At 38.4% G+C, this 27,914-nt stretch overlaps 1 long non-coding RNA gene across 2 annotated transcripts; it reads left to right on the top strand.

The window, feature by feature from the left end:
* Positions 1–27,914, top strand: LOC125572181. 2 transcript variants are annotated; one of them, XR_007313658.1, is made up of 13 exons: positions 1–146; positions 1,180–1,251; positions 1,395–1,429; positions 1,549–1,684; positions 2,643–2,715; positions 22,528–22,862; positions 23,300–23,456; positions 24,572–24,715; positions 25,987–26,070; positions 26,170–26,291; positions 26,467–26,480; positions 27,465–27,567; positions 27,897–27,914. It is a non-coding gene; the product is annotated as an uncharacterized LOC125572181 (long non-coding RNA). The 2 variants fall into 2 exon arrangements; XR_007313659.1 differs by having other exon boundaries at positions 1–177.

Raw genomic sequence — 27,914 nt, 5'->3', positions numbered from 1 at the left:
CAAGGCCAATCTTATGTACCCCAACTTGAGAGAGGAATTGTGTAACACATCACTTGCAACCATTTTCTTGCTCCCGTTGACTTCCTGGGGCACGAACGTACCAACAAGACGGGTTTTTATCAGTGAAATTGATTCAAGACCATAAAGTATGTGTCATTTTCCCACTTTGGCGTTAAGGTACACAATACAAATATTATAGTCCTTCGTTCTTGTTCTCACTCAATGTTCTGGCCTGGACAAGGGGCAATCCTACAATTACTTTTTTTCCATTCTATAATTGTTTTTTGGGAAAGCTGCTTACACACTCTCGTTCAAAGAAGATAAGGGATTCTTTGTCTTTTTCTCTACATTAAGAGACATTAGTAGTCTTTTCTGAAGGTGTTTTTGCGTACGACGAAACGTTTTAGCCTTTTCTAATTGCCTTACAAACATTTCTAATTGACTTTTAGGAAAATTGAGCCCAAACTTGCCAGATTAACGCCTCTTTCTATCACATTACATCTTATAGACTTATAAAAAGGTATCGTCAGTCTTGTATTCACATTTTGTAGTTAAGGTAATCTGGGCCACGCTCTTCTTTAAGCTACTGTAAAAACAGACCTTTTGTCCGTCTTACAATGAGATTGCCTTGTTTTTCTTCATGAAAAGCTGCCATTTTAAATTTTTTTTTCTGTCTCAACATGGGCATTTCTCAGTTTTATGAATGAATGCGAATGTCGAGTGTAAAAACTCTCTAAAGTAGGACAATAAAAGCCTGCTTATTCTACTTTAACTCGAATTTATTTACTTTTGATTTGAAAATAAATTTCATTATGTTAGCTCGGAAGACTTAAACTCTAACTTTTGGTCCAGGTTTATTTGTACGTTGAATCTAAATTTAAACTAGATGAAAAAAAAATGGTTCCATTTGAACTTTAGAGTTTTCCCACTCCCTTTCAAGTGATTTCATATTTTTCATGCTAGGCACTCGACACAGCAAAAAAAAATCACTTTTTTTCCTTTTAACTGAAAGAACCAAAGGCATATTTTCTTTATAAGAAATGAAACTTGTCATGGTAGTTTTATGAACCTCTACAAGCTAATGAAAAATCAGGATCGCTCCACCACGGTTTCGCTTTTTTTTTTCTCACACACGAATAATGTTTTTTTTGTCATATCATATATATACTATTTTAACAGAAGAAGAAGGCACACAAGGATATTTGGTACCATGATTGGTACCAAAGTCAATTCTTCTATTGATAATCACAGGTATGTAGTAATTTTGTGTTAAAAATATTTCAGGCTTGTAAAAAGCTAGAGGCAAATACGTCTGCGGTCCACAACGCATGCATCCCAATGCCTTATTTTTACTGGTTTCTAATTCTTGTGTCTTGCGATTTGAACATTTTCAGGCACTTTATGCCTGCACACTGAGGCACGAAGCAAGGTATAGTAATAAAAAAATATATATATTTTTTAAATTATCTTTTTACCTGACAAATTGTACTGTCAAGTCCCGAAACTCGGACCTCTTTTTGATCGTTTCTTAAATGTTTTATGTTGCAGACCAGACCTTGCAAAGCCAGCAAGTACACTGTACATGCACAATCTGACTGGGGTGATGGAGACCGCTATACGGGCTACTAACGCCCAGTATGAAAATCCCGAGATCCTCAAGCGATTAGATTGCAGGCTACTAGAGGTACATATCACCCTACTGATTAATAGAGACCTTCAAGAGATAAGACTTCAGGCAACTGAACAAGTATATATCATTCTTACTGATTAATAGAGACCTTCAAGAGATAAGACTTCAGGCAACTGAACAAGTATATATCATTCTTACTGATTAATAGAGACCTTCAAGAGATAAGACTTCAGGCAACTGAACAAGTATATATCATTCTTACTGATTAATAGAGACCTTCAAGAGATAAGACTTCAGGCAACTGAACAAGTATATATCACCCTTACTGATTAATATAGACCTTTAAGAGATAAGACTTCAGGCAACTGAACAAGTATTTATCACCCTTACTGATTAATAGAGACCTTCAAGAGATAAGACTTCAGGCAACTGAACAAGTATATATCACCCTTACTGATTAATAGAGACCTTCAAGCAATAACACGTATTTTCGAGGGAATATAAGTACTTGAAAGTAACACAAGTCACGCTTTGAGCTGGCAGATGATCAGAGTTAGTAGGGTCCCAGCTATCGGAATTCCGAGAAAAGATTATATGCAGATATATTTGTGCTCATGTAGGAATTTCATCTTCATCTGGGATGTATAGTCATTCTCGCTATTACGGACAGCTGGGATCGTGTAATTTTGTGTTCGTTATAGCTAGGGGTTGTATAAGCAATCTCTCAGTCATCTCCTTGTATTTCGGTTCTCATCAGGGATTGTATCTGTTCGTAATAACGAGGTGTCCGTCATAGAGCTGACTGTAGTCCAAAATACAGCGACAACTACGTATACGTAAAATTGCGAAAGGAAAGGATAGAAAAACCCACCCAAATTTGAGACAAAACAAAATAATGAATTAAGGTTAATGAAAAGATTAACAAACCTAAATCATATTGTGAAAATCTCTTATGTCCACAAGTGGCGCAAAGCAAAACATTACTTATTGAAATTACGTCTATATTCCACAGGCCGTTCAGTTACATCATCGCATGACTTTAGCAGAACTAAAGAGATTCTTTGGCGTCGAATCGCATGCTGAAGGTATGACAGCTTGGCTCTTTCGAAAACAGTAAGAAATTTATGGAACCGCACTCATTGGGTACCGGGTTTTTGGTTCTGTAGGTGCAAACAACGCATGCGCGCATAAACATCCCCACAGGCACGTACCAGGATTGGCTGAGGGGTGTGTGCAGGTATCACATGGAAAGAAACATAGTATTTGAAGATTCATAAGAAATGACTAACTTTTTGGCCGCCAAGAGGGGATGCGCGCGCACCCTAAGACCCAACTGTATACGCATCTGTACTCACATGGGTTGTGCTATGGTACAATCTATGCTCTATATATTCTTACAAACTACAATGTGCTACTTGCTTGTGATGATCAATCAATTGACGTTCAGCCGAAGGTCAGATCTCGCTCCTGCTTGACATTACCGATGATCTGAGGCATTTAATTTTTATCTTTTTTAAGCTTCAATAATAACAAGTGTACTGTGATAAAATCGGTGTACTTTTCTAGACAATGTTATCTCAACGCATTCGCGCAAACCTAGCAACCATGGCCTATGTAACGGTTCAATCAGGGAAATACGTATTTTAACCATCTGCTTAGTTTTAACTTGCTGGTGATGATCAGTCATTCGACGTCCTGCCGAATATAATTTCTCGTTCTTGCAAGATAGCTATATAGTCATATTCTGAGGCATTTACTTTTACCTGTTTTGAAGGCGCGCTTTGTTTCGCTATTAACTGTACTTCACAGCAAGCAAGTTAGAACTAGGTATCAGATCTTTCCAATCCAACAGTGTTAGGCATATAGGTGCATGTTTGTTTTTGTACTCAAGGGTTTTTTTTCTTAACGAGGTATCACTGTTTAGTTTGCATATGTTTGCGTTGTATGACAGGATAAAAAAGAAAATAATTTATCAAACGCATGCGCGCAAATCTAGCCCACATGGCTTAAGTAACGATACAATCAGGGCTATAAATATTTTGCAAATTTGTTCTGTCATATAACTTGCTTATGATGACTAGTGATTTGACGTTCTGCCGAATGTCATTGCTCGCTCCTGCGTGACAATCCAGGTAGTCTGAGGCGTTATTATCTTTATTTATTTTTTAGATTCAATAAAAACAGAATTAGTGTGGTAAACTCTCCAGCGAACAGTAGGAATCTTTTTCCCTCTTAACATCTGTGGTGTAAAATATATTTTTCTTTCCTGTAGGTTATTTTAAGACGGCGCTTCACTATGCTTTGCAAAAATCTTATAACAACGCATGCGCGCAAATCTATCCTACATGGGTTATGTAACGGTACAATCTATGCTTTATATATTCTTACAATTTATTATTTGCTTGTGACCATCACCAATTGACGTCAGGGCCGTAGCAGGCCACGGATGATTGGGGGCACAATCAGAAACATTAAGAAAAGATTTGGAGGGGGGCAAAGCCACGCCCAACTGGTCATATCCTTTTATTTTTGAAAATATTGGGGGGGGGGGGGGGGGGCACGTGCCCCCAGTGCCAAATCCCCCTGTTTAGCCGAATGTCATCTCTCGCTTATGCGACAAAACAGAGTCTCTGAGGCACCTAATCGTTACTTTTATGTTTTAAGAACGGGAACTACTATACGTTTATTTAAATAGTTAAAGTTGACCACACTTTGTTATTGTTTCCCAGTCAATATTGGAAGAGGAATGATATGAGGAGCAACAAAATGTGATGTCTCACCCACTAAAGTCAATCGAAAATATCGCAATTGCTTCTCAAAATCAGTTGATAGAAATGGATGTTTTCTCGCATTAGATATTTTACTAGGATGACAAAAATGGCGACTGACAGACTCTTTAATCCTAAGTTTATTATCTTGTAAAAGATGAGACAAACTGTCGAAATGGAATTACAACGCATGCGCACAAACCCTGTCCCACATTTCCTATATAGCGATACATTCAAGTCCATAAATATTTTAACAACCTGCTGTACCATGTAACTTGCCTATGATGGATAAATGATTTGACGTTCAGCCGGATGTCATTTCTCGCTCCTGCGTGACAAGGAGATGGGTCTGAGACATTATTACTTTTATCTTTGTTTAGCTTGATCAAAAGCAGGTGTACTGTAATACCCTAGCGAACGTGCTCGCAGTAAAAATGTTTTTTTTCCATTTAATTTCTGTGATAACAAATAAAGGATATTTTTTCGTTCCTGTAGGTTTTTGAAGAGGGGCTTCACTGTTTTAATTTTTTTTATTTTGATAATAACACATGCACGCAGATCTCTCCCTACATGGGTTGTGCAACGGTACAATCTATTCTTTATATATTCTAACAATCTATGATGTTTTACTCGCTTGTGATGATCACTCATTTGACGTTCAGCCGAAAGTCATCTCTCGCTTATGTGACAAAATATAGTATCGGAGGTGCCTAATCGTCACTTTTACTTTTTGTTAAAGATTTTACATGTGATCCTCCATGCGGAAACGTGTACTAAACGGCTAAAGAGTTCTAGTCTGCCACACCTTTGTTATTGTTTCCATTCAACATTGAAAGAGGAATTATGTGGAGGAACCTAAAAACAAAGTTTTGTACTTCACTCACTAAAGCTAGTCCATCGAAAAAATCGCAATTGCAGCATGGAAATATATGTTTTCAGATGTTTTCTCGCATTAGGTATTTTAGATAGCATAGAAAGTAATGGAATTGTATTGTATTGTAGCTTAAAGAATGCTTTATAGTACCACTTATACACACCGAAAAAAATGGCGGCTGACAGACACTCTAAAACCTTTTCCTAACAAACACCTGTGGAAACATATAAAGGATATTTTTTTTTGTTTCTGGAGGAGCTTCACTCACTAATTGCGAAAATATCGCAATTGTTTCTCAAAATCGGCTAATGGAAATATATGTTTTCAGATGTTTTCTCGCATAAGGTATTTTTTAGGAGGACATTTAATGGCGGCTGACAAAAACTCTTTAATCCTAAGTTTGTTTGCCCTGTAAAGCGTCTGAATAAATAGATTTTTCTACTGTTGTACTCTTTTAGACAAACTGTCACAAAGTAAGTACCACGCATGCGTGCAAACCTAGCCCCACATGGCTCAGGTAACGGTGCAATCAAGGCTAGAGATATCTCAACAAACTAGTTTGGCATATGACTTGCTTATGATGACTATTGATTTGACGTTCTGCCGTATGTCATTTCACGCTCCTGTGTGACAAAACCGACTGTCTGAGGCATGTAACTTTTATAAAAATTACCTCTTTAAATACCTGTGGAAACATTTCGTTTCTGTAGGTGTTTTGGGACAGGCTCTACACTGTTGTTGTTGTGTTGCTTTTTTTTAAATAAAATTTTGGTAGCAACGCACGCACGCACGCCTGCATCTTTCTACTCTATATTTTTCGTTTCTGTAGGTGTTTTGGGACAGGCTCTACACTGTTGTTGTTGTGTTAATGTTTTTTGTTTTGGTCCAATAACACTTAACTAACTAGGAGTCAGCTTTTATACCGGGCATTCGGGCCTGTAGGTGCAAACAACGCATGCGCGTAAATCCCACATGGGTTATGCAACAGGACAATCTATGCTATATATGTTCTAACATACTACGGTGTGTTACTTGCTTGTGATGGTCATTCATTTGACGTTCAGTCTAATGTCATCTCTCGCTTATGTGACAAAATATAGTATCGGAGGTGCCTAATCGTCACTTATACTTTTTTTTTTAAGATTTTACATGTGATCCTCCATGCGGAAACGTGTACTAAACGGCTAAAGAGTTCTAGCCTGCCACACCTTTGATATTGTTTCCATTCAATATTGAAAGAGGAATTATGTGGAGGAACCTAAAAACAAAGTTTTGTACTTCACTCACTAAAGCTAGTCCATCGAAAAAATCGCAATTGCAGCATGGAAATATATGTTTTCAGATGTTTTCTCGCATTAGGTATTTTAGATAGCATAGAAAGTAATGGAATTGTATTGTATTGTAGCCTAAAGAATGCTTTATAGTACCACTTATACACACCGAAAAAAATGGCGGCTGACAGACACTCTAAAACCTTTTCCTAACAAACACCTGTGGAAACATATAAAGGATATTTTTTTTTTTGTTTCTGGAGGAGCTTCACTCACTAATTGCGAAAATATCGCAATTGTTTCTCAAAATCGGCTAATGGAAATATATGTTTTCAGATGTTTTCTCGCATAAGGTATTTTTTAGAAGGACATTTAATGGCGGCTGACAAAAACTCTTTAATCTTAAGTTTGTTTGCCCTGTAAAGCGTCTGAATAAATAGATTTTTCTACTGTTGTACTCTTTTAGACAAACTGTCACAAAGTAAGTACCACGCATGCGTGCAAACCTAGCCCCACATGGCTCAGGTAACGGTGCTATCAAGGCTAGATATATCTCAACAAACTAGTTTGGCATATGACTTGCTTATGATGACTATTGATTTGACGTTCTGCCGTATGTCATTTCACGCTCCTGTGTGACAAAACCGACTGTCTGAGGCATGTAACTTTTATAAAAATTACCTCTTTAAATACCTGTGGAAACATTTCGTTTCTGTAGGTGTTTTGGGACAGGCTCTACACTGTTGTTGTTGTGTTGCTTTTTTTTAAATAAAATTTTGGTAGCAACGCACGCACGCCTGCAACTTTCTACTCTATATTTTTCGTTTCTGTAGGTGTTTTGGGACAGGCTCTACACTGTTGTTGTTGTATTTCTTTTTTTTTTAATAAAAGTTTGGTAGCAACGCATGCACGCCTGCATCTTTCTACTCAATATTTTTCGTTTCTGTAGATGTTCTGGGACAGGCTCTACACTATTGTTGTTGTGTTAATGTTTTTTTGTTTTGGTCCAGTAACACTTAACTAACTAGGAGTCAGCTTTTATACCGGGCATTCGGGCTTGTAGGTGCAAACAACGCATGCGCGCAAATCCCACATGGGTTATGCAACAGGACAATCTATGCTATATATGTTCTAACATACTACGGTGTGTTACTTGCTTGTGATGATCATTCATTTGACGTTCAGTCTAATGTCATCTCTCGCTTATGTGACAAAATATAGTATCGGTGGTGCCTAATCGTCACTTTTACTTTTTGTTAAAGATTTTACATGTGATCCTCCATACGGAAACGTGTACTAAACGGCTAAAGAGTTCTAGTCTGCCACACCCTTGTTATTGTTTCCATTCAATATTGAAAGAGAAATTATGTGGAGGAACCTAAAAACAAAGTTTTGTACTTCACTCACTAAAGCTAGTCCATCGAAAAAATCGCAATTGCAGCATGGAAATATATGTTTTCAGATGTTTTCTCGCATTAGGTATTTTAGATAGCATAGAAAATAATGGAATTGTATTGTATTGTAGCCTAAAGAATGCTTTATAGTACCAGTTATACACACCGAAAAAAATGGCGGCTGACAGACACTCTAAAACCTTTTCCTAACAAACACCTGTGGAAACATATAAAGGGTATTTTTTTTATTTCTGGAGGAGCTTCACTCCCTAATTGCGAAAATATCGCAATTGTTTCTCAAAATCGGCTAATGGAAATATATGTTTTCAGATGTTTTCTCGCATAAGGTATTTTTTAGGAGGACATTTAATGGCGGCTGACAAAAACTCTTTAATCCTAAGTTTGTTTGCCCTGTAAATCGTCTGAATAAATAGATTTTTCTACTGTTGTACTCTTTTAGACAAACTGTCACAAAGTAAGTACCACGCATGCGTGCAAACCTAGCCCCACATGGCTCAGGTAACGGTGCAATCAAGGCTAGAGATATCTCAACAAACTAGTTTGGCATATGACTTGCTTATGATGACTATTGATTTGACGTTCTGCCGTATGTCATTTCACGCTCCTGTGTGACAAAACTGACTGTCTGAGGCATATAACTTTTATAAAAATTAATTCTTTATATACCTGTGGAAACATTTCGTTTCTGTAGGTGTTTTGGGACAGGCTCTACACTGTTGTTGTTGTGTTGCTTTTTTTTTTAAATAAAAGTTTAGTAGCAACGCATGCACGCCTGCATCTTTCTACTCAATATTTTTTGTTTCTGTAGGTGTTTTGGGACAAGCTCTACACTGTTGTTGTTGTGTTGCTGTTTATTTTTAATAAAATTTTGGTAGCAACGCCTGCACGCATGCATCTTTCTACTCAATATTTTTCGTTTTTGTAGATGTTTTGGGACAGGCTCTACACTATTGTTGTTGTGTTAATGATTTTTTGTTTTGGTCCAATAACACTTAACTAACTAGGAGTCAGCTTTTATACCGGGCATTCGGGCCTGTAGGTGCAAACAACGCATGCGCGCAAATCCCACATTGGGTTATGCTAACAGGACAATCTATGCTATATATGTTCTAACATACTACGGTGTGTTACTTGCTTGTGATGATCACTCATTTGACGTTCAGTCTAATGTCATCTCTCGCTTATGTGACAAAATATAGTATCGGAGGTGCCTAATCGTCATTTTACTTTTTTTTTAAGATTTTACATGTGATCCTCCATGCGGAAACGTGTACTAAACGGCTAAAGAGTTCTAGTCTGCCACACCTTTGTTATTGTTTCCATTCAATATTGAAAGAGGAATTATGTGGAGGAACCTAAAAACAAAGTTTTGTACTTCACTCACTAAAGCTAGTCCATCAAAAAAATCGCAATTGCAGCATGGGAATATATGTTTTCAGATGTTTTCTCGCATTAGGTATTTTAGATAGCATAGAAAGTAATGGAATTGTATTAAATTGTAGCCTAAAGAATGCTTTATAGTACCACTTATACACACCGAAAAAAATGGCGGCTGACAGACACTCTAAAACCTTTTCCTAACAAACACCTGTGGAAACATATAAAGGATATTTTTTTTTGTTTCTGGAGGAGCTTCACTCACTAATTGCGAAAATATCGCAATTGTTTCTCAAAATCGGCTAATGGAAATAGATGTTTCCAGATGCTTTCTCGCATAAGGTATTTTTTTAGGAAGACATTTAATGGCGGCTGACAAAAACTCTTTAATCCTAAGTTTGTTTGCCCTGTAAAGCGCCTGAATAAATAGATTCTTCTACTGTTTCACTCTTTTAGACAAACTGTCACAGAGTAAGTACCACGCATGCGTGCAACCCTAGCCCCACATGACTCATGTAACGGTGCAATCAAGGCTAGATATATCTCAACAAACTAGTTTGGCATATGACTTGCTTATGATGACTATTGATTTGACGTTCTGCCGTATGTCATTTCACGCTCCTGTGTGACAAAACTGACTTTTTGAGACATGTAACTTTTATAAAAAATTCCTCTTTAAATACCTGTGGAAACATTTCGTTTCTGTAGGTGTTTTGGGACAGGCTCTACACTGTTGTTGCTGTGTTGCTTTTTTTAAAATAAAAGTTTAGTAGCAACGCATGCACACCTGCATCTTTCTACTCAATATCTTTCGTTTCTGTAGGTGTTTTGGGACAGGCTCTCCACTATTATTGTTGTGTTAATGTTTTTTTGTTTTGGTCCAGTAACACTTAACTAACTAGGAGTCAGCTTTTATACCGGGCATTCGGGCCTGTAGGTGCAAACAACGCATGCGCGCAAATCCCACATGGGTTATGCAACAGGACAATCTATGCTATATATGTTCTAACATACTACGGTGTGTTACTTGCTTGTGATGATCATTAATTTGAAGTTCAGTCTAATGTCATTTCTCGCTTATGTGACAAAATATAGTATTGGAGGTGCCTAATCGTCACTTTTACTATTTTTTTAAGATTTTACATGTGATCCTCCATGCGGAAACGTGTACTAAACGGCTAAAGAGTTCTAGTCTGCCACACCTTTGTTATTGTTTCCATTCAATATTGAAAGAGGAATTATGTGGAGGAACCTAAAAACAAAGTTTTGTACTTCACTCACTAAAGCTAGTCCATCGAAAAAATCGCAATTGCAGCATGGGAATATATGTTTTCAGATGTTTTCTCGCATTAGGTATTTTAGATAGCATAGAAAATAATGGAATTGTATTGTATTGTAGCCTAAAGAATGCTTTATAGTACCACTTATACACACCGAAAAAAATGGCGGCTGACAGACACTCTAAAACCTTTTCCTAACAAACACCTGTGGAAACATAAAAAGGATATTTTTTTTTGTTTCTGGAGGAGCTTCACTCACTAATTGCGAAAATATCGCAATTGTTTCTCAAAATCGGCTAATGGAAATATATGTTTTCAGGTGTTTTCTCGCATAAGGTATTTTTTAGTAGGACATTTAATGGCGGCTGACAAAAACTCTTTAATCCTAAGTTTGTTTGCCCTGTAAAGCGTCTGAATAAATAGATTTTTCTACTGTTGTACTCTTTTAGACAAACTGTCACAAAGTAAGTACCACGCATGCGTGCAAACCTAGCCCCACATGGCTCAGGTAACGGTGCAATCAAGGCTAGAGATATGTCAACAAACTAGTTTGGCATATGACTTGCTTATGATGACTATTGATTTGACGTTCTGCCGTATGTCATTTCACGCTCCTGTGTGACAAAACCGACTGTCGGAGGCATAAAACTTTTATAAAAATTACCTCTTTAAATACCTGTGGAAACATTTCGTTTCTGTAGGTGTTTTGGGACAGGCTCTACACTGTTGTTGTTGTGTTGCTTTTTTTTAAATAAAATTTTGGTAGCAACGCACGCACGCACGCCTGCATCTTTCTACTCTATATTTTTCGTTTCTGTAGGTGTTTTGGGACAGGCTCTACACTGTTGTTGTTGTGTTAATGTTTTTTGTTTTGGTCCAATAACACTTAACTAACTAGGAGTCAGCTTTTATACCGGGCATTCGGGCCTGTAGGTGCAAACAACGCATGCGCGTAAATCCCACATGGGTTATGCAACAGGACAATCTATGCTATATATGTTCTAACATACTACGGTGTGTTACTTGCTTGTGATGGTCATTCATTTGACGTTCAGTCTAATGTCATCTCTCGCTTATGTGACAAAATATAGTATCGGAGGTGCCTAATCGTCACTTTTACTTTTTTTTTAAGATTTTTACATGTGATCCTCCATGCGGAAACGTGTACTAAACGGCTAAAGAGTTCTAGTCTGCCACACCTTTGTTATTGTTTCCATTCAATATTGAAAGAGGAATTATGTGGAGGAACCTAAAAACAAAGTTTTGTACTTCACTCACTAAAGCTAGTCCATCGAAAAAATCGCAATTGCAGCATGGAAATATATGTTTTCAGATGTTTTCTCGCATTAGGTATTTTAGATAGCATAGAAAGTAATGGAATTGTATTGTATTGTAGCCTAAAGAATGCTTTATAGTACCACTTATACACACCGAAAAAAATGGCGGCTGACAGACACTCTAAAACCTTTTCCTAACAAACACCTGTGGAAACATATAAAGGATATTTTTTTTTTGTTTCTGGAGGAGCTTCACTCACTAATTGCGAAAATATCGCAATTGTTTCTCAAAATCGGCTAATGGAAATAGATGTTTTCAGATGCTTTCTCGCATAAGGTATTTTTTTAGGAGGACATTTAATGGCGGCTGACAAAAACTCTTTAATCCTAAGTTTGTTTGCCCTGTAAAGCGTCTGAATAAATAGATTCTTCTACTGTTGTACTCTTTTAGACAAACTGTCACAAAGTAAGTACCACGCATGCGTGCAAACCTAGCCCCACATGGCTCATGTAACGGTGCAATCAAGGCTAGAGATATCTCAACAAACTAGTTTGGCATATGACTTGCTTATGATGACTATTAATTGACGTTCTGCCGTATGTCATTTCACGCTCCTGTGTGACAAAACCGACTGTCTGAGGCATGTAACTTTTATAAAAATTACCTCTTAAAATACCTGTGGAAACATTTCGTTTCTGTAGGTGTTTTGTGACAGGCTCTACACTGTTGTTGTTGTTGTGTTGCTTTTTTTTAATAAAAGTTTGGTAGCAACGCACGCACGCCTGCATCTTTCTACTCAATATTTTTCGTTTTTGTAGATGGTTTGGGACAGGCTCTACACTATTGTTGTTGTATTAATGATTTTTTGTTTTGGTCCAATAACACTTAACTAACTAGGAGTCAGCTTTTATACCGGGCATTCGGGCCTGTAGGTGAAACAACGCATGCGCGCAAATCCCACATGGGTTATGCAACAGGACAATCTATGCTATATAAGTTCTAACATGCTACGGTGTGTTACTTGCTTGTGATGAGCACTCATTTGACGTTCAGTCTAATGTCATCTCTCCCTTATGTGACAAAATATAGTATCGGAGGTGCCTAATCGTCACTTATACTTTTTTTTTTAAGATTTTACATGTGATCCTCCATGCGGAAACGTGTACTAAACGGCTAAAGAGTTCTAGCCTGCCACACCTTTGATATTGTTTCCATTCAATATTGAAAGAGGAATTATGTGGAGGAACCTAAAAACAAAGTTTTGTACTTCACTCACTAAAGCTAGTCCATCGAAAAAATCGCAATTGCAGCATGGAAATATATGTTTTCAGATGTTTTCTCGCATTAGGTATTTTAGATAGCATAGAAAGTAATGGAATTGTATTGTATTGTAGCCTAAAGAATGCTTTATAGTACCACTTATACACACCGAAAAAAATGGCGGCTGACAGACACTCTAAAACCTTTTCCTAACAAACACCTGTGGAAACATATAAAGGATATTTTTTTTTTTGTTTCTGGAGGAGCTTCACTCACTAATTGCGAAAATATCGCAATTGTTTCTCAAAATCGGCTAATGGAAATATATGTTTTCAGATGTTTTCTCGCATAAGGTATTTTTTAGAAGGACATTTAATGGCGGCTGACAAAAACTCTTTAATCTTAAGTTTGTTTGCCCTGTAAAGCGTCTGAATAAATAGATTTTTCTACTGTTGTACTCTTTTAGACAAACTGTCACAAAGTAAGTACCACGCATGCGTGCAAACCTAGCCCCACATGGCTCAGGTAACGGTGCTATCAAGGCTAGATATATCTCAACAAACTAGTTTGGCATATGACTTGCTTATGATGACTATTGATTTGACGTTCTGCCGTATGTCATTTCACGCTCCTGTGTGACAAAACCGACTGTCTGAGGCATGTAACTTTTATAAAAATTACCTCTTTAAATACCTGTGGAAACATTTCGTTTCTGTAGGTGTTTTGGGACAGGCTCTACACTGTTGTTGTTGTGTTGCTTTTTTTTAAATAAAATTTTGGTAGCAACGCACGCACGCCTGCAACTTTCTACTCTATATTTTTCGTTTCTGTAGGTGTTTTGGGACAGGCTCTACACTGTTGTTGTTGTATTTCTTTTTTTTTTAATAAAAGTTTGGTAGCAACGCATGCACGCCTGCATCTTTCTACTCAATATTTTTCGTTTCTGTAGATGTTCTGGGACAGGCTCTACACTATTGTTGTTGTGTTAATGTTTTTTTGTTTTGGTCCAGTAACACTTAACTAACTAGGAGTCAGCTTTTATACCGGGCATTCGGGCTTGTAGGTGCAAACAACGCATGCGCGCAAATCCCACATGGGTTATGCAACAGGACAATCTATGCTATATATGTTCTAACATACTACGGTGTGTTACTTGCTTGTGATGATCATTCATTTGACGTTCAGTCTAATGTCATCTCTCGCTTATGTGACAAAATATAGTATCGGTGGTGCCTAATCGTCACTTTTACTTTTTGTTAAAGATTTTACATGTGATCCTCCATGCGGAAACGTGTACTAAACGGCTAAAGAGTTCTAGTCTGCCACACCCTTGTTATTGTTTCCATTCAATATTGAAAGAGAAATTATGTGGAGGAACCTAAAAACAAAGTTTTGTACTTCACTCACTAAAGCTAGTCCATCGAAAAAATCGCAATTGCAGCATGGAAATATATGTTTTCAGATGTTTTCTCGCATTAGGTATTTTAGATAGCATAGAAAATAATGGAATTGTATTGTATTGTAGCCTAAAGAATGCTTTATAGTACCAGTTATACACACCGAAAAAAATGGCGGCTGACAGACACTCTAAAACCTTTTCCTAACAAACACCTGTGGAAACATATAAAGGGTATTTTTTTTATTTCTGGAGGAGCTTCACTCCCTAATTGCGAAAATATCGCAATTGTTTCTCAAAATCGGCTAATGGAAATATATGTTTTCAGATGTTTTCTCGCATAAGGTATTTTTTAGGAGGACATTTAATGGCGGCTGACAAAAACTCTTTAATCCTAAGTTTGTTTGCCCTGTAAATCGTCTGAATAAATAGATTTTTCTACTGTTGTACTCTTTTAGACAAACTGTCACAAAGTAAGTACCACGCATGCGTGCAAACCTAGCCCCACATGGCTCAGGTAACGGTGCAATCAAGGCTAGAGATATCTCAACAAACTAGTTTGGCATATGACTTGCTTATGATGACTATTGATTTGACGTTCTGCCGTATGTCATTTCACGCTCCTGTGTGACAAAACTGACTGTCTGAGGCATATAACTTTTATAAAAATTAATTCTTTATATACCTGTGGAAACATTTCGTTTCTGTAGGTGTTTTGGGACAGGCTCTACACTGTTGTTGTTGTGTTGCTTTTTTTTTTAAATAAAAGTTTAGTAGCAACGCATGCACGCCTGCATCTTTCTACTCAATATTTTTTGTTTCTGTAGGTGTTTTGGGACAAGCTCTACACTGTTGTTGTTGTGTTGCTGTTTATTTTTAATAAAATTTTGGTAGCAACGCCTGCACGCATGCATCTTTCTACTCAATATTTTTCGTTTTTGTAGATGTTTTGGGACAGGCTCTACACTATTGTTGTTGTGTTAATGATTTTTTGTTTTGGTCCAATAACACTTAACTAACTAGGAGTCAGCTTTTATACCGGGCATTCGGGCCTGTAGGTGCAAACAACGCATGCGCGCAAATCCCACATTGGGTTATGCTAACAGGACAATCTATGCTATATATGTTCTAACATACTACGGTGTGTTACTTGCTTGTGATGATCACTCATTTGACGTTCAGTCTAATGTCATCTCTCGCTTATGTGACAAAATATAGTATCGGAGGTGCCTAATCGTCATTTTACTTTTTTTTTAAGATTTTACATGTGATCCTCCATGCGGAAACGTGTACTAAACGGCTAAAGAGTTCTAGTCTGCCACACCTTTGTTATTGTTTCCATTCAATATTGAAAGAGGAATTATGTGGAGGAACCTAAAAACAAAGTTTTGTACTTCACTCACTAAAGCTAGTCCATCAAAAAAATCGCAATTGCAGCATGGGAATATATGTTTTCAGATGTTTTCTCGCATTAGGTATTTTAGATAGCATAGAAAGTAATGGAATTGTATTAAATTGTAGCCTAAAGAATGCTTTATAGTACCACTTATACACACCGAAAAAAATGGCGGCTGACAGACACTCTAAAACCTTTTCCTAACAAACACCTGTGGAAACATATAAAGGATATTTTTTTTTGTTTCTGGAGGAGCTTCACTCACTAATTGCGAAAATATCGCAATTGTTTCTCAAAATCGGCTAATGGAAATAGATGTTTCCAGATGCTTTCTCGCATAAGGTATTTTTTTAGGAAGACATTTAATGGCGGCTGACAAAAACTCTTTAATCCTAAGTTTGTTTGCCCTGTAAAGCGCCTGAATAAATAGATTCTTCTACTGTTTCACTCTTTTAGACAAACTGTCACAGAGTAAGTACCACGCATGCGTGCAACCCTAGCCCCACATGACTCATGTAACGGTGCAATCAAGGCTAGATATATCTCAACAAACTAGTTTGGCATATGACTTGCTTATGATGACTATTGATTTGACGTTCTGCCGTATGTCATTTCACGCTCCTGTGTGACAAAACTGACTTTTTGAGACATGTAACTTTTATAAAAAATTCCTCTTTAAATACCTGTGGAAACATTTCGTTTCTGTAGGTGTTTTGGGACAGGCTCTACACTGTTGTTGCTGTGTTGCTTTTTTTAAAATAAAAGTTTAGTAGCAACGCATGCACACCTGCATCTTTCTACTCAATATCTTTCGTTTCTGTAGGTGTTTTGGGACAGGCTCTCCACTATTATTGTTGTGTTAATGTTTTTTTGTTTTGGTCCAGTAACACTTAACTAACTAGGAGTCAGCTTTTATACCGGGCATTCGGGCCTGTAGGTGCAAACAACGCATGCGCGCAAATCCCACATGGGTTATGCAACAGGACAATCTATGCTATATATGTTCTAACATACTACGGTGTGTTACTTGCTTGTGATGATCATTAATTTGAAGTTCAGTCTAATGTCATTTCTCGCTTATGTGACAAAATATAGTATTGGAGGTGCCTAATCGTCACTTTTACTATTTTTTTAAGATTTTACATGTGATCCTCCATGCGGAAACGTGTACTAAACGGCTAAAGAGTTCTAGTCTGCCACACCTTTGTTATTGTTTCCATTCAATATTGAAAGAGGAATTATGTGGAGGAACCTAAAAACAAAGTTTTGTACTTCACTCACTAAAGCTAGTCCATCGAAAAAATCGCAATTGCAGCATGGGAATATATGTTTTCAGATGTTTTCTCGCATTAGGTATTTTAGATAGCATAGAAAATAATGGAATTGTATTGTATTGTAGCCTAAAGAATGCTTTATAGTACCACTTATACACACCGAAAAAAATGGCGGCTGACAGACACTCTAAAACCTTTTCCTAACAAACACCTGTGGAAACATAAAAAGGATATTTTTTTTTGTTTCTGGAGGAGCTTCACTCACTAATTGCGAAAATATCGCAATTGTTTCTCAAAATCGGCTAATGGAAATATATGTTTTCAGGTGTTTTCTCGCATAAGGTATTTTTTAGTAGGACATTTAATGGCGGCTGACAAAAACTCTTTAATCCTAAGTTTGTTTGCCCTGTAAAGCGTCTGAATAAATAGATTTTTCTACTGTTGTACTCTTTTAGACAAACTGTCACAAAGTAAGTACCACGCATGCGTGCAAACCTAGCCCCACATGGCTCAGGTAACGGTGCAATCAAGGCTAGAGATATGTCAACAAACTAGTTTGGCATATGACTTGCTTATGATGACTATTGATTTGACGTTCTGCCGTATGTCATTTCACGCTCCTGTGTGACAAAACCGACTGTCGGAGGCATATAACTTTTATAAAAATTACCTCTTTAAATACCTGTGGAAACATTTCGTTTCTGTAGGTGTTTTGTGACAGGCTCTACACTGTTGTTGTTGTGTTGCTGTTTATTTTTAATAAAATTTTGGTAGCAACGCACGCACGCCTGCATCTTTCTACTCTATATTTTTCGTTTCTGTAGGTGTTTTGGGACAGGCTCTACACTGTTGTTGTTGTGTTAATGTTTTTTTGTTTTGGTCCAATAACACTTAACTAACTAGGAGTCAGCTTTTATACCGGGCATTCGGGCCTGTAGGTGCAAACAACGCATGCGCGCAAATCCCACATGGGTTATGCAACAGGACAATCTATGCTATATATGTTCTAACATACTACGGTGTGTTACTTGCTTGTGATAATCATTCATTTGAAGTTCATTCTAATGTCATCTATCGCTTATGTGACAAAATATAGTATCGGAGGTGCCTAATCGTCACTTTTACTTTTTTTTTAAGATTTTACATGTGATCCTCCATGCGGAAACGTGTACTAAACGGCTAAAGAGTTCTAGCCTGCCACACCTTTGTTATTGTTTCCATTCAATATTGAAAGAGGAATTATGTGGAGGAACCTAAAAACAAAGTTTTGTACTTCACTCACTAAAGCTAGTCCATCGAAAAAATCGCAATTGCAGCATGGAAATATATGTTTTCAGATGTTTTCTCGCATTAGGTATTTTAGATAGCATAGAAAGTAATGGAATTGTATTGTATTGTAGCCTAAAGAATGCTTTATAGTACCACTTATACACACCGAAAAAAAATGGCGGCTGACAGACACTCTAAAACCTTTTCCTAACAAACACCTGTGGAAACATATAAAGGATATTTTTTTTGTTTCTGGAGGAGCTTCACTCACTAATTGCGAAAATATCGCAATTGTTTCTCAAAATCGGCTAATGGAAATAGATGTTTTCAGATGTTTTCTCGCATAAGGTATTTTTTAGGAGGACATTTAATGGCGGCTGACAAAAACTCTTTAATCCTAAGTTTGTTTGCCCTGTAAAGCGTCTGAATAAATAGATTTTTCTACTGTTGTACTCTTTTAGACAAACTGTCACAAAGTAAGTACCACGCATGCGTGCAAACCTAGCCCCACATGGCTCATGTAACGGTGCAATCAAGGCTAGAGATATCTCAACAAACTAGTTTGGCATATGACTTGCTTATGATGACTATTGATTTGACGTTCTGCCGTATGTCATTTCACGCTCCTGTGTGACAAAACTGACTGTCTGAGGCATATAACTTTTATAAAAATTAATTCTTTATATACCTGTGGAAACATTTCGTTTCTGTAGGTGTTTTGGGACAGGCTCTACACTGTTGTTGTTGTGTTGCTTTTTTTTTAAATAAAAGTTTAGTAGCAACGCATGCACGCCTGCATCTTTCTACTCAATATTTTTTGTTTCTGTAGGTGTTTTGGGACAAGCTCTACACTGTTGTTGTTGTGTTGCTGTTTATTTTTAATAAAATTTTGGTAGCAACGCCTGCACGCATGCATCTTTCTACTCAATATTTTTCGTTTTTGTAGATGTTTTGGGACAGGCTCTACACTATTGTTGTTGTGTTAATGATTTTTTGTTTTGGTCCAATAACACTTAACTAACTAGGAGTCAGCTTTTATACCGGGCATTCGGGCCTGTAGGTGCAAACAACGCATGCGCGCAAATCCCACATTGGGTTATGCTAACAGGACAATCTATGCTATATATGTTCTAACATACTACGGTGTGTTACTTGCTTGTGATGATCACTCATTTGACGTTCAGTCTAATGTCATCTCTCGCTTATGTGACAAAATATAGTATCGGAGGTGCCTAATCGTCATTTTACTTTTTTTTTTAAGATTTTACATGTGATCCTCCATGCGGAAACGTGTACTAAACGGCTAAAGAGTTCTAGTCTGCCACACCTTTGTTATTGTTTCCATTCAATATTGAAAGAGGAATTATGTGGAGGAACCTAAAAACAAAGTTTTGTACTTCACTCACTAAAGCTAGTCCATCAAAAAAATCGCAATTGCAGCATGGAAATATATGTTTTCAGATGTTTTCTCGCATTAGGTATTTTAGATAGCATAGAAAGTAATGGAATTGTATTAAATTGTAGCCTAAAGAATGCTTTATAGTACCACTTATACACACCGAAAAAAATGGCGGCTGACAGACACTCTAAAACCTTTTCCTAACAAACACCTGTGGAAACATATAAAGGATATTTTTTTTTGTTTCTGGAGGAGCTTCACTCACTAATTGCGAAAATATCGCAATTGTTTCTCAAAATCGGCTAATGGAAATAGATGTTTCCAGATGCTTTCTCGCATAAGGTATTTTTTTAGGAAGACATTTAATGGCGGCTGACAAAAATTCTTTAATCCTAAGTTTGTTTGCCCTGTAAAGCGTCTGAATAAATAGATTCTTCTACTGTTTCACTCTTTTAGACAAACTGTCACAGAGTAAGTACCACGCATGCGTGCAAACCTAGCCCCACATGACTCATGTAACGGTGCAATCAAGGCTAGATATATCTCAACAAACTAGTTTGGCATATGACTTGCTTATGATGACTATTGATTTGACGTTCTGCCGTATGTCATTTCACGCTCCTGTGTGACAAAACTGACTTTTTGAGACATGTAACTTTTATAAAAAATTCCTCTTTAAATACCTGTGGAAACATCTCGTTTCTGTAGGTGTTTTGGGACAGGCTCTACACTGTTGTTGCTGTGTTGCTTTTTTTAAAATAAAAGTTTAGTAGCAACGCATGCACACCTGCATCTTTCTACTCAATATTTTTCGTTTCTGTAGGTGTTTTGGGACAGGCTCTCCACTATTATTGTTGTGTTAATGTTTTTTTGTTTTGGTCCAATAACACTTAACTAACTAGGAGTCAGCTTTTATACCGGGCATTCGGGCCTGTAGGTGCAAACAACGCATGCGCGCAAATCCCACATGGGTTATGCAACAGGACAATCTATGCTATATATGTTCTAACATACTACGGTGTGTTACTTGCTTGTGATGATCACTCATTTGACGTTCAGCCGAATGTCATCTATCGCTTATGTGACAAAATATAGTATCGGAGGTGCCTAATCGTCACTTTTACTTTTTTTTTAAGATTTTACATGTGATCCTCCATGCGGAAACGTGTACTAAACGGCTAAAAAGTTCTAGTCTGCCACACCTTTGTTATTGTTTCCATTCAATATTGAAAGAGGAATTATGTGGAGGAACCTAAAAACAAAGTTTTGTACTTCACTCACTAAAGCTAGTCCATCGAAAAAATCGCAATTGCAGCATGGAAATATATGTTTTCAGATGTTTTCTCGCATTAGGTATTTTAGATAGCATAGAAAGTAATGGAATTGTATTGTATTGTAGCCTAAAGAATGCTTTATAGTACCACTTATACACACCGAAAAAAATGGCGGCTGACAGACACTCTAAAACCTTTTCCTAACAAACACCTGTGGAAACATATAAAGGATATTTTTTTTTGTTTCTGGAGGAGCTTCACTCACTAATTGCGAAAATATCGCAATTGTTTCTCAAAATCGGCTAATGGAAATAGATGTTTTCTGATGTTTTCTCGCATAAGGTATTTTTTTAGGAGGACATTTAATGGCGGCTGACAAAAACTCTTTAATCTTAAGTTTGTTTGCCCTGTAAAGCGTCTGAATAAATAGATTTTTTTACTGTTGTACTCTTTTAGACAAACTGCCACAAAGTAAGTACCACGCATGCGTGCAAACCTAGCCCCACATGGCTCATGTAACGGTGCAATCAAGGCTAGATATATCTCAACAAACTAGTTTGGCATATGACTTGCTTATGATGACTAGTGATTTGACGTTCTGCCGTATGTCATTACACGCTCCTGTGTGAGAAAACTGACTGTCTGAGGCATATAACTTTTATAAAAATTCCTCTTGAAATACCTGTGGAAACATTTCGTTTCTGTAGGTGTTTTGTGACAGGCTCTACACTGTTGTTGTTGTGTTGCTTTTTTTAAAATAAAAGTTTGGTAGCAACGCATGCACGCATGCATCTTTCTACTCAATATTTTTCGTTTCTGTAGGTGTTTTGGGACAGGCTCTACACTGTTGTTGTTGTTGTGTTAATGTTTTTTTTGTTTTGGTCCAATAACACTTAACTAACTAGGAATCAGCTTTTATACCGGGCATTCGGGCCTGTAGGTGCAAACAACGCATGCGCGCAAATCCCACATGGGTTATGCAACAGGACAATCTATGCTATATATGTTCTAACATACTACGGTGTGTTACTTGCTTGTGATGATCACTCATTTGACGTTCAGCCGAATGTCATTTCTCGCTTACGCGACAAGTTCGAGTTTCTGAGGCATTGATCACTTTTATTTGAAAAAAGAATACTTTGCTTTTAACTATGCATAACAGTAGTAATATGTCGGTAAAAGGTATCGATTACATAATGAAAACAATAATTTCAACCTATTTCCTAAAAATAGACATAGAGCTGTTTTCATTCAACTCGTGAAGTTGCGTGTAAACGAAAAATAAAGTAGAAAAAAAACTTTTAGTGTGCGAAATAGTCCACTTTCCCAAGCTTGGGGCTAATCTCCCTTTTCCTGTCATTCTCAGCTCCTTCTTACTATATCGTTCATCCATTCCATTCCGATGAATACGGTAACTTCGTTGGTTACAACCTCCGTCCTCAAGAGGAATCAAGGCAACGGAGGAGTACTGGGCCCGAAGAACCCGACTTTCATTACTTTAAGTTTCGAGCAATGGGGAAACACCTCCACCTGAAAGTCGCCAAGAGTGACGGCCTCTTATCCTAGCGAGCACGTGTACACACCGTGCATAAGGATGGAAGCGTGACCAGCAGCACTGTACCGAGAGAGGCTGAGTACTACAGTGGTCACGTGACCTCGCACCCAGACTCCATGGTGGCGCTTAGAAGCGATAGTGGACTGGTAAAAGCAAAGCTCTTTCCTTTCGCTGCCCATTTTACTGCGCGTTTTGATTTTGCGATTTTTCTGGCAGCAAATTTGAAAAAGACGCCCAGACATTTAAGTGCCCTTGTCAGTAATACCTTTGTTATTGTCTTTATTTTATTGGACGGCACATGATGTACCAAAATGTCGAAATAATCATCCAAAAATAAAGTTTGCTACTATATATTTTTTTTACAAATTCAATCGAAAATATCTCATCAGCTGTCGGAAATGGATGCTTTTTCTCACTTGGTACTTTGCTAGGATAAAAAATGGCAGCTGACAGTGGCAGTTTAACACTTTTAAAAGAATAAGTCACGGGGCCCCCGCGCGCTCGCCCCAGGTTCCTTTAGATCATTTAGGAAAACGACAGCCATTGATTGATGTGTACAGAACTAACAAGAATTTATCACCAGGCCGGATTGATTAGCACATCAGAAGACTCATTATTCATCCAACCCCTGCCAAGTCGTCTCGCAAGGCACTATGGGATAGAAGGCGGGGCTCAGCCTCACGTGATCCACTGGCGAGCTATTGATGACGTCATGTACGAGCAGGGCAGCAAAGGGACAGGTGATAAGGGAGTTTAGAAATTGGCTAATTTGAAAGATAGGGAAGGAAAAGACGTGTATGGTTTTAGGTGAATCAATTATGTGCATTGATACCTGGATTATCTTCATTTATACTCTGTAATGCTCCTATACAAGGAATAACAGAGGCTTGTCTCAAAACAAAATTTTACTTTTACGTCCATATGGGATATACTTTTTAAAGGACAGATTGAGTATATACCACTTATTGACCGAGCGCCTTTTATTACAGAAATTTTCCATCCCAAGGGCAAAGGATCTAAAAGGTCTCGTACGGCCTAAGCAGACGAGGTATATGATATGTATCATACAGTGTTTTGAGAAAGTGTTTATCGCAAAATGTTGAGTTACGTTTCTGAGCTTGCCGTGCGGAGACACGATCCGCCAATTAACCAGTGAAAGCGCGCGTAGCATCGTATTTGTATTAAGCCTACGACAGACACACAAGGCGATTTTGTACGCTCGTATGAGCAAATTCAATCGCCGGCAATTGGGCGAATTTGATCGCCAGTATCGAACGAATCACACGTCTAGATATCGGACAAATCACACTTCTAGATATCGGACAAATCACACGTCTAGATATCGGACAAATCACACGTCTAGATATCGGACAAATCACACGTCTAGATATTGACAAATCACACGTCTAGATATTGACAAATTACACGTCTAGATATCGGACAAATCACACGTCTAGATATTGACAAATCACACGTCTAGATATTGACAAATCACACGTCTAGATATCGAACAAATCACACGTCTAGATATCGGACAAATCACACGTCTAGATATCGGACAAATTCACCGGTGCAGCAGCAGGCAGACCTGGTTTCAGAAGGACCAGGGGAAGACAAACCAGACAGATCGAGCTTCGTTCGTAAGAGCTTACGGAATTGCCTAGTGTGTCGTAAGCTTAATAAACGGTGGTACAATCAATAAGCCGCCAACTGAGTCAGTTTAAAAGTACCATTTACATAATTTGTGGCCACCTCCGTTACGCCTCTCAAATCACATGGGCATTTAATAGACAGTGGTACAGTCACCAGAATATTTATCGATAACTTTTCATCTTTCGTCTCATATTTTCCACAGTTTCACCCGTGGCGAGGCAATCAACAAACCCCTTGTCTAAGAGGAGTGGCGAGAAATACCTGGAGACAAACATGATTGCAGACAATTTCATCACAAGCAAATATGGAAACGAGACGGCGAACAACTTGCTAATGCTGGCTTGTTGTGAGTAGGCGGAGCTTATTCATTGTTCTGCTGCCTTTTGTTGTTTGCACGCTACCGTCGCCACCTTAACAGTTTTGTTAAGTGAGCCAATGAGAACGAGAGAAACGTGTCATCTGATACGACGCGCGCTACCGTGGTCACTCGACAGTTTTGTGAACTAAGGCCTAGATTAAACGGTGTGCCAGAGTCGCACCGTTCTGGTTCGGTAAAGGTTCGATCATAGAGCGGCTCTACAATAAACGTCGAACTTTTTGTTTGTTAACTCCCATGGGTATGAAGTGTAACAATATAGTCATTAGGCACAAAATACATGCTGCTTTGTCTTATGACGCTACAATGGAGGACAGAGCACGAAGACTAGAAATGACTAGAAAAGCCTTTTTGGTCAGAGCAATATGGTCTAATAGGAAGAGGAGAATGAATTGATAACATGCCGCAATATTGGATAAAGAAAAGGCGACGACTCCTCCTGTAATTTTTTTCTAATTACAAAACGGCATTTCGCATGAAATGCACTCTCATTTCGTGTCCCCGAAACAAAAGGTACACATCTGTACCCGACTCAAGTAATGATTCCCGGAACTCCGCCATTTTCACTATTGCCTGAAAATGCGAGGCGGGACTACATACGGGCTTTCAGGCTACATACAGGGTCTCAGGGGAGTTATTGTCAATTGGGCGCATGCGCGAAGAACGGGGGTAGTTAATAGTACTCTGCACGGGTAGCTCCTTTTTATTTTTGTTTAACCAAAACGATTTGCATTGATTATAAACTAATCTGCATAATGTATTCGTGATGACTGGTGCGACCTTGGAGCACCGTTTAATCCCTCGCCGTACCAAAGTCGCATTATCCGACTAGCCCACCCGCTCCAGAAAATTGGTGCGACCTCCTCATTAATTCAATTTCGTGCGCAATAAACGGCGTGCTAACGTCGCATTATCTGTCGAACTTTTCTAGAGCGGCTCGATAATGCGACCCTGGTCTAGGCCTAAGCCAATTAAGCATGGAGAAAGATGATATCTGATAAGACGCGCGCTACCGTGGCCACCTTGACAATTTTGTTAAGTGAGTCAATGTGAATGCGAGAAAGTTGCGATGGTGAATAGCACCAACGTCACTAAACAACACGCGTGGCAAAGAAATTCAACACTCTTACGTCTTTCAACTTGCGCAACAGAGTAATATCGCAGGAGGGGGAAAGGGGATCGCTTATTAGCCTTACAGCATTTTAGATCATTGTTACTTATGTTTTGCTTTTTACTTCTAGACGCGTCAAGTTTTTCTGGGAGGCAGCGCGGGAGATATCAAGATCCACTTAGTGGTGGTCGGGATTACACTTAACATCGGAGGGGTAAGGTCCTGTCAGGGATAGGGAGGGGATGAAATTAAACGGCACTGGCAGTATAGAGGAGGAAAATTCGCGATGTAATAATGACATTATTTCCTGTAGTTTGGATACGGTAGTTCAGCGACGTCCGGGGAAAGACTGTCTGCGTTAGGGAAATGGGCGTCAACCAACTTACCCACAGATGATAGTAACGCCGCCCATCCCGACGTAATCGTGCTGATTTCGTAAGTAAAAGACAAGAGAAGTCAATCGACAATCCTACGTATCAACTGCAAGGGACTGGGATTGCTATATTTTTTTAATTTCTTATATTTTTTTACCAACCGTTTAGGTAAATCGGTTTCATGTTTAGCCCTCAATGGTCAATTTTTTTAACATTTTATTTTTTTATATTTTCAGGAGTATTAGTGGAGGTGAGTATCCGATGACCGCATGCACGCTAGATTTATTCTAGAGTTAAAAGTTGCATAAGAAAAGCATGAAAATATTCTTTATAAACATTCCCCCAAGTTGTGATGTAATGGTTAGTCATAAGTCGTGATATAAATATTTACAACAGGGCCGTAGCAGGGAGTGGGGCACTGGGGGCATTCCCTCCCCCCAATATTTTCAAAAATTATAAAGAAATGACCAGTAGGGGTGTGGTTGCCCTCCCCCTCAATATTTCCTTAATGTTTCTGTATTGTGCCCACCCCCCCACCCCCCAATCTTACGTGGCCTGCTACGACTCTGTGCAATCACGTGATTTCCTGGTTTTAATCATTACCAATATCAACGATAAACTGCCCAATAAACCTCTGTGTACAGGTGCTTATACAGCACGGGTGGCCTAGTGTGTTAGCGCGTTGGCCTCTCACTGCTCTGGCCCAGGTTCGAATCCTGGCTCAAACTGGGGATTTTTCCGGGTTCCTGCCTTGATTCGAATTTGTGTCACAAGTGAGTTGAAGGTATTCTCCCGTGTTTCCAGTCGTGATATAAATATTTACAACAGGGCCGTAGCAGGGAGTGGGGCACTGGGGGCATGTATAAGGACTTTGGATAAGGACACTAAACCGGAGGTCACGTCTCTTCAAGCTGCACTACACTAACCTGAACCGAAGGGACGTAAAAGAACCACTGGGGACGCAATAAACCCCCTGGTACCCTCTGACCACCCCTAGTGACAGCTTACTGGTTAAATATGTCGATAAATATCTCGATAGACAAAGATTAAACTGAAACTAAAAAGTTACCGAAAAGGGGGAGGGGGAGGGTACCAGTTTAGATATTTTGGAGACAATGTAGAGAGGGAAGAGGTTAAACGACGCATCCCATGAAGTATTTGACGTTTTCAAGCCCTCCCGATTCATGTAATAACTTCGTGAAGTAATAGACAGATCTTTTTGGTTTATTTGTAGGACTTGCCGGGGCGGGGTCGATATGCAGCGGACTCGGTAAAACAGTATCAGGAGATATAGGGCTACAGACCGCCGTTATTATTGCACACGAGGTTGCACATGCGTGAGTTCTTACCCCGCGACCATTGGCATAATAATCATTATCATATCATCATCATCATCGTCACTATATCAGGCGTATCATCATTATTTCGACCGTCTTTATTCTTGAACACGGGGAGTTTTACATGCGTATTTGTAACTTGGAAATATCATGATCATCACCACTAATATCAGTATCATTTTCAACTTTGTTTTAAAAAACCCTTGGCATCTAAGTGGTGTTCACATTAGTCTTCTCACCCATATTTGTATTTCCCTTGCTTCAGCCTTTTAACCATTTCTAATAAAACCTTTCAGTTGTGTTTTTATAATCTATTGTCCTTGTTCCAGCCTGGGCGTTGGCCATGA

Source organism: Nematostella vectensis, chromosome 9, assembly GCF_932526225.1.
Source record: "Nematostella vectensis chromosome 9, jaNemVect1.1, whole genome shotgun sequence".
Taxonomy (NCBI): Eukaryota; Metazoa; Cnidaria; class Anthozoa; order Actiniaria; family Edwardsiidae; genus Nematostella; species Nematostella vectensis.
Note: the sequence above shows the minus strand (reverse complement) of the source record. Positions and strands in the feature narration are given on the sequence as shown.